Source organism: Phyllobates terribilis, unplaced genomic scaffold (assembly GCF_046119375.1).
Source record: "Phyllobates terribilis strain yellow unplaced genomic scaffold, ASM4611937v1 Scaffold_9__5_contigs__length_417890890, whole genome shotgun sequence".
Classification (NCBI taxonomy): Eukaryota; Metazoa; Chordata; class Amphibia; order Anura; family Dendrobatidae; genus Phyllobates; species Phyllobates terribilis.
The window spans coordinates 396,177,123-396,186,057 of record NW_027362769.1 but is presented as its reverse complement, the minus strand read 5'-3'; positions in this window follow the sequence as shown (position 1 = coordinate 396,186,057).

The window sequence follows — 8,935 nt, the reverse complement described above, 5'->3', positions numbered from 1 at the left end:
GGACTGGGTATATTAGCCCAAGTTACAGTAGAATTCAGCCTCCTGGTTGCATAGTAGAGGTGTCTGAGTTTCCTAGGACCCAGCAGATCCAGCTCCCTCCCTGGAACCAGTGATCACATGTTTACTGGGTCCGGAGAAGGAAGCAGGGTAAGTGCTTCTACTTCCTAATCTGTACACATAATTGCTGATTCAAGCACTGTGTATACGGAGATGGAGAAGGTATATACACCATGCTTATCTTCTCTCTGGGAAGTCTGACTGAGTGACAGCAGCTCCCCTCCCCCACAGCTGCACAATGAAATTTGGATAGTGAACATATTGGTACCTCTGTTGACTATCTTGATTTAGTAATTAAGGACTATGAAAAGCTAAATTCATTCCCCTTAATCAAGAAAAGAGAAAAATCTAAAATTCTGCGCAAATTATCTATATTTTATGTCCGGCAGCCACACTGTCCTTATTGAAGATGATTTGGTTGCCACTGGTTCTATACTATTTTCAAACATTTTCAATTTAGATTTTAATATAATATTTAAGTCTCCAGGTACCACAATTAAATATATTTTGAGGAAAAGGAAAAAACAAACAAGGGCGGAATTAGAGCTGCTAAGAAGACCGGTGGATTTTAGACTGTACTGATATGTGTCTCATACATAGGATAGTTCTGACGTGGAATTGTTAAGGTTTTCTCTGCTAAAAACTCACAATATTTATTTAGAACTATTTTTTTTTCTTCATTTTTTGTTGCCATGCTATTTACATAAATGATAATATTCAGTATGGCACAGAATTCATCTTCTTTGGGTTCCCCCTAGTGAGGTGGGTTCACAAAGCCACGAGTCAGAGTGAGCAGCATAGACTAGAGGTGGTAATACGGAAGAGCAGGATTGTTAGACGGTACGTGGAAAATCGAGGACCGACAGAGCTGGATATGCAGGATGATAGGTAAGATATGGAGAGCCGGAAGTGTCATAAGCAACAGACCTTGTGCATACACTACACAGGAATAGCAGAGTTAAATAGGCAGTCAGGCAACTCGTTGCGGGACTGTAGGTAGCACAGGACTAGCAGAGCTGAATACGCAGTTATACACCTTTATGCAGGAGTTTAGACAGGAATAGCAGGGTTGTGCAGGCAATCAGACATCTTGTTGAATGAAGCACAAAGGAATAGAAGAGTTGAGTAGGCACTCAGGCACATTGTTGCAAGGAAGACAGGTGCCATATAGGAACAGCAGAGTTGAATAAGCAATCAGGAACCTTGTTGCAGGACTGCAGGTAGCACACAGGAATAGCAGAGATGAATAGGCAGTCAGGCATCTTGCTGCAGGAGTGTGGGCAGCACATTGAACAGTAGAGACAAGTAAATTGTTAGGTACCTTGATTCAGTGGAGTTGAAGGTGTGGATAGAGCTGAATATGCAGGATGGTAGGTAAAATATGGAGAGTCGGAAGTGTCATAAGCAACACACCTTGTGCATACAGTACACAGGAACAGCAGAGCTAAATAGGCAGTCAGGCAACTTGTTGCAGGACTGCAGGTAGGACACAGAACTGGCAGAGCTGAATAGGCAGTTACGCACTTTAATGCAGGAGTGCAGGTAGAACACAGGAATAGCAGGGTTGTGCAGGAAGAACACTGGAATAGCAGAGTTGAATTAGCAGTCCGGTACCTTGTTTCAGGAGTGTGAGTAGCACACAGGAATAGCAGAGATGAATAGGAATTTTGCTACATGAGTATGGGCAGCAAATAGAACAGTAGAGCTGAGTAAGCTGTCGGGTACCATGATTCAGTGGAATTGAAGGTGTGGACAAGAAGGACTACAACTTACAGGACTGAGTAGGTAATAGGGGCTGGATAGCACTCAGAAGCAGCTGAGAAGATAATCAGTCATCTGTTGGTTCGGAGTCAAGTGGGAAGTGTGGCTTGACTCCTGGAAAACACATTCACTACTACCTGAATACTCAGGGGGAGCGCAGCTGCCTGAGCCAGCCTTAAATGAGGTAATCAGAGGTGCATGCTGGGTTACCAAATTAACCCTGCACAGATTAGCACAGAAGGAGACAGCCATATTGGAAGAAAGAAACCGAGCCCGGTGAATAACATAATGTTACAAAAAATGTGGAAAAATGTGAGAGATATGGAAATTTTAGTGGCTATTTTGCTTTTTATGCCTTCATGGTGTAATAAGTGGTTCATAATAAGATTACAAGGCAATTGAACATGGTGGCTACGTGGTATTTTTCATAGATCTCAACCGCTTTGAGGTGACAGGTTTAAACCTTTCACATAAGTAGGCGATACTTTATTATTACATGACGTGGTGCTGGGAGAGAGTAAAAGGGAACGTGCTCAGAAGGGAATTTCTAAGAAAAAAAATCTTTTGATATTAGTATTAGAGATATCTACGAAACTATTTATATGAAGCTGGAAAGATCCCTGTGACGCCTGATATTCAGCTTTAGACATACGAAGAACGGACATAACAAAAAGAACAGAGGAATAAAGAAATCCTAAAAAACAGAATTACACAAGGATACATTTATTACGAAATCAAATATGATGGAAGAACAAACTTTACATTATGAAAAAAAATAATGAACATTAACAACAATAACAACAATAACAGCAATAACAACAACAACAATAACAGCAATAACAACAACAGCAATAACAGCAATAACAATAACAGCAATAACAGCAATAACAGCAATAACAACAACAACAACAATAACAGCAATAACAGCAATAACAATAACAGCAATAACAGCAATAACAGCAATAACAACAATAACAGCAATAACAGCAATAACAACAATAACAGCAATAACAACAACAACAATAACAGCAATAATAACAGCAATAACAGCAATAACAACAACAACAACAATAACAGCAATAACAACAACAACAACAATAACAGCAATAACAACAACAGCAATAACAACAATAACAGCAATAACAACAACAACAACAACAATAACAGCAATAATAACAGCAATAACAACAATAACAACAATAACAGCAATAACAATAACAACAATAACAGCAATAACAACAATAACAACAATAACAACAATAACAACAATAACAGCAATAACAGGCAGTAACCTGCACATCACATTCTCAGCATTTCAGAGGGGACAGGTCAGAAGAGACGACAGCGGAAACCAGAAGGAAAACCGCCGGGTCCTCAGATCCTCTCACACAGATCAGTGAACAGGAGATGGATTAGTCTCCTCGGCTTCACATTATTACATAGATCACGCCGGGTATTGGTATAAGAGTCACACATTGCACCAAACATCAGCGCTTAGTCACACTACAATGCAGCTTATGTTCAGTGTTGACTTAAGCTGTGTTCAGACTACGCTTTACTGACTGTTCATGGCACAGAATTACTGAAAAAAAAAGATACAAATCTATGTTGTTTTACTATCGGCCATCTTGTAGTGGTTTGCTGGCTTCTAGTCTTTTCCTCTGGTGCTGGGTTTCTTGATCACGTGATCTCTGCACTCTTTGTTACTCAGCACCTGGCCCCCATTCCCTGCTGGACATCAGTGTTGTAATGCTCGTGCTCTGGCTAAGTAGCCCCGTTTAGTTCTTCTTGCTTTGGACTATTGTTATCCTGGGACTTCTTGTTCCACCAGTTTTGTTTCCTTTTATTTTCGTTTCTGCAGCTTACTTTTCTGTTAGGAGGTCTCCTGCTTTTTCTCCCAGTCCTTAGATCTTTTAGGGACCCCTTTCCCCGTCCTTCAGGTCTTCGTTTGAGTTCAGTGCAAGAGTTACGGTGGGGCTATTCATAAGGAATAGGGTACCCACCACAACGTAGGGTTAAGCTAATTCTCAGTGCAGGGACAGCTTTTCCATCCTATTCCTTAGTTCTAAGTTGCAGAGCACAATAGTATGTCCAGCCCCGTTTAAAAGAAAGAAAAAAAAAGTCTTTTTTTGTTTTTTTTACTTCTCCTCTCCTGTTCCTGGATTTTCTTCAGTATGGATGGTTACCATCCAGGAGCTTGCTCAATGCTTGCAAGGGTTGACTTTAGAGGTTGCCGATCTTCAACAGTACGTGAGTAAATACCCTGCAGAACACTATGAAGAACCTAAGGTAGGATCACCTGAGTGTTTCTCGGGGAAACGACAGGATTTTATTTAAAAATGCTTGTTTGTTGTATTTTTGGCTCAGACCTAGATCTTCTGGTAGTGAACTACAGCGTGTAGGGATTATTATGTCTCTATTGCATAAGGAACCTCAATTCTGGGCGTTTTCCTTGTCCCCTGATGATCATTGTCTTATGTCTGTGGAGGCATTTTTTGATACTATGGGTTTACTATATGATGATCCTGATAGGGTTACATCAGCTGAGGCAGAGCTCAGACGTCACAAACAGGGTTCTCTTGATGCTGATAGTTATTGCACCCTGTTTAGACAATGGTCTGCAGAGCTCAGGTGGAATGACTCTGCACTCAAGTTTCAGTTTCTGGCAGACTTGAGTGAAAGGGTTAAAGATTTGCTCATTGCATTCCCTGCACCTGATACTCTGCAAGTTGCCATGCAGTTAGCTATCCGTGTGGATAGAAGGTTGAGGGCTAAAAAGAATGAGGAGAAGTTGCCTGTATTGTTGGATTCTGTTTCTCACGATAATCCTGCCGACACTGGGGAACCTATGCAGGTCGGGGCAATGTCATCCCGTTCGAGGGAGAGGGACAGGAGGTTCTCTGAGGGACTTTGCTTGTATTGCAGTAAGGCTGATCATTTTTTAAAGCAATGTGAGGTTCGCTTAAGGAAAGAAAAAAAAAATGGTCAGTAGAAATAACACTCCCGTTCACATTGCGTTTTTACGTTCTGCTAGGGTGTTTTTTCCTGGTAATACCACCTGTCAGGGTCGTTTGATTGAGTTTCAGGTAATGGTGGATTGTGGTTCTGCACTTAATTTGACTGATCAACAATTTCTTGAAAAGTATAAGTTAGGTTCTGAACCTTTGTCGTCTCCTTTTCCTGTGGTGGCGATTGATAATACTCCCCTGGAGCATGGGAGCATTCTTTGAAAGGTCACTGGGTTTCCACTTACTATAAATATGGAACATCAGGAGCAGACTGACTTATTTGTACTTGCTAAGTTGCCTTCCCTGGTCGTTCTGGGGTTGCCCTGGTTAAAAGTGCATAATCCTTGGCTGGACTGGTCGTCTGGTTCCATAAGATCCTGGGGTCAGGGGTGTTATGGTAAGTGTTGTAATGTTCACATTGCGGCTGTTGTGAAGGGGGGAGTTACCTGAACCCATTTAGGATTTTTGGAGGGTTTTTTCGGAGGTGGAGTCGAAAGCTTTACCACCTCATAGAGATTACGATTGCGCTATTGACTTCGTCCCTGATGCTAAGCTCCCCAAGAGCCCGTTGTTTAATCTGACAATTCCCGAGTGGGAGGCTTTGAAGGAATACCTTCACACTAGTTTAGCTGCAGGTCACATTAGACCCTCTCCTGTGGCGGTTGGGTTCTTTTTTTGCCAAAAAGAAGGATGGGGGTCTTAGGCCATGTCTGGATTTTCGGGAGATTAATAAGATCACTGTGCACAATCCTTACCCGTTACCACTTATTCCTGATTTGTTTAACCAATTGACCAGAGCTAAATGGTTTTCTAAGATTGACCTTCGTGGGGCATATAATTTGCTGCGAGTGAAGGATGGAGATGAATGGAAGACAGCTTTTAACACCCCGGAAGGACATTTTGAGTGTTTGGTGATGCCTTTTGGGCTTACTAACGCCCCTGCATTTTTTCAAAATTTCATCAATGACATTCTGAGACCCTTGATCGGTATGAGTGTTATTGTTTATCTGAATGACATTTTGATTTATTCATCGGATCTTGAGTCTCATTGGCAGAGAGTGCGCGAAGTTCTTCAGATACTGAAAGATTACACACTCTTTGCTAAATTGGAGAAGTGTCAGTTTGCTGTCCAGAAAATTATTTTTTTGGGTTACTTTGTCTCTTGTGATGGTTTTGAGATGGATTCGGTGAAAGTTCAGGCTGTGCTGGAGTGGCCGAGGCCTGAGGGTTTGAAGTCTGTACAGAGGTTTTTGGGGTTTGCCAATTATTACAGGAAATTCATAAAGAATTTCTCTGTCATGGCTAAACCCATTACTGATCTCACCAAGAAGGGTGCTAATACAGTCCAATAGTCCACTGAGGCTATTGAAGCTTTTGAGTATCTCAAGGAGAGGTTCAGCTCTGCTCCTGTTCTTATCCAGACGGATGAGACCAAGCCATTTTTGGTTGAGGTGGATGCCTCATCTATAGGCGTAGGGGCAGTTCTGTCCCAGGAGGGTGAGGATGGGGTGCATCCCTGTGCTTTCTTTTCAAAAAAAATTTCTGAGACAGAGCTCAACTATGATGTTGGGAATCGTGAGTTGTTGGCTATTAAACTCGCGTTCGAGCATTGGCGACATTTTTTGGAGGGGGCTCGACATCCTATACAGGTTTTCACTGATCATAAGAATTTGATTCATCTGGACGCAGCTAAACATTTGAATGCCCATCAGGCTAGGTGGGCACTGTTTTTTGCCCGGTCCAATTTTTCCATAACCTTTGTCCCGGGGAAAAAGAATGTTAAGGCTGATGCTTTGTCTCGTAGTTTCTCTCCAGCGGTGAATGCTGAGAGGGAGGAGTGTATTTTGCAGAGAGGGGTGGTGGTGGCCGCATTGGATTCTGAGTTGGAGAATAACATCCTAGGAGCTCAGAGTACGGCACCAACTAACACTCCGTGTGGTAAATTGTTTGTGCCTAGAGCCTTGAGGAGAGGGTTGTTTGTTGAATGTCATGAGTCTCGGTTGGCGGGTCACCCAGGGATTTCGGAAACTAGGAAGTCTATTCGTTGGAGTTTCTGGTGGCCAGGGTGGCAAAGGGAAGTCATCAAGTGGGTGCGTCAGTGTTCTGTGTGCGCTAGGTCGAAGGCCTCTCACGCTTCGGCTGCGGGGTTGCTATGCCCCTTGGAAGTTCCTAGTTTGCCATGGACGCACCTTGCCATGGATTTTATCACCGATCTGCCTTTATCGGAGGGTTTTTCTGTCATCTGGGTTGTTGTGGACCAGTTTAGTAAAATGTGTCATCTGGTTCCGTTCAACAAGTTACCTTGCGCCAAGACTCTTGCTAAGGCTTTTGTGAAGGAGATTGTCAGGCTCCATGGTGTTCCCACGGATATTGTTTCCGATAGAGGACCACAGTTTGTAGCTCGCTTTTGGCGTGCTTTTTGTGTCAGACTGAAAATTCATTTGTCATTCTCGTCGGGGTATCATCCAGAGTCCAATGGACAGACTGAAAGGAAGAACCAGGATGTCGAGCAGTTTTTGAGATGTTTTGTGGCGGACAATCAGGAAATGTGGTCGGAATTTCTACCACTTGTAGAGTTTGCCTTTAATAATCATACTTCTTCCTCGGCTGGTTGTTCTCCTTTTTGTTGTTGTACTGGCAGGTATCCATCTTTTGGTCCATTTTCCAAAGTTGGGGCTGCTGTACCGGAGGAGGACAATTTTTCTGGTGATTTGGAGAGGGTTTGGACCAGTGTACACCTGAACCTTAAAGAGGTTAACAGGAGATCAAAAAGGTATTTTGACAAAAAAAGAAAGGAGTCCTTGTTTGATGTTGTGGATATGGTTTGGTTGTCCTCTAGGAATCTTCGTTTGAAAATTCCTTCTAAAAAACTGGGGCCTCAATTTGTGGGTCCTTTCAAAGTGGTTCAGATTGTCAACTCGGCAGCTGTGAGGTTGGGCATTCCCTCGTCCTGGAGGATTAATTCTGTGTTTCATGTGTCGTTACTTAAGAAGGTGCACACACCTGATAAGCAGGCGAAGCCTACTGTTCCTCCTGTTGATGAGGACGGTGAATTTGAGATTTCTCGCATTTTGGATTCCAGGTGGCATAGAGGAAGATTACAGTATCTGTGTCCTGGAAAGGTTTCAGCCCAGAGGATAATTCCTGGGTGAAGGCCGAGGACGTCTCGGCCTCAAGGCTAATTAAGGCTTTTCACAGGAGATTTCCTGGTAAGGTTCGGCCTAGAGGATACGGAGGATCCTCGTAAAAGGGGAGGTACTGTTAGAATCTGTTGTTTTACTATCGGCCATCTTGTTGTGGTTTGCTGGCTTCTAGTCTTTTCCTCTGGTGCTGGGTTTCTTGGTCACGTGATCTCTGCATTCTATTACCCAGCACCTGGCCCCCATTCCCTGCTGGACATCAGTGTTGTAAGGCTAAGTAGCCTGTTTTAGTTCTTACTTTGGACTATTGTTATCCTGGGACTTCTTGTTCCACCAGTTTTGTTTCCTTTTGTTTTCGTTTCTGCAACTAACTTTTCTGTTAGGAGGTCTCCTGCTTTTGCTCCCAGTCCTTAGATCTTTTAGGAACCCCTTTCCCCGTCCTTCAGGTCTTCGTTTGAGTTCAGTGCAGGAGTTTTGGTGGGGCTATTCATAAGGAATAGGGCATCCACCCCAGCATAGGGTAAAGCTGAGTCTCATTGCAGGGACAGCTTTTCCCTCCTATTCCTTAGTTCTAAGTTGCAGAACACAACATGATGTTCCTGTGACTACAGTTGCACATATTATTCAGAAATTTAAGATCCATGGGACTGTAGCCAACCTCCCTAGACGTGGCCGCAGGAGGAAAATTGGTGACAAATCAAAGAGATGGATAATACGAATGGTAACAAAAGAGCCCAGGAAAACTTCTAAAGAGATTAAAGGTGAACTTCAAGCTCAAGGAACATCAGTGTCAGATCGCACCATCCGTCGTTGTTTGATCCAAAGTGGACTTCATGAGAGACGACCAAGGAGAACACCATTGTTGAAAAAAAATCATAAAAAAGCCAGACTGGAATTGGCCAAACTACGTGTTGACAAGCCACAAAGCTTCTGGGAGAATGTCCTATGGACAGATGAGATAAAAATGGA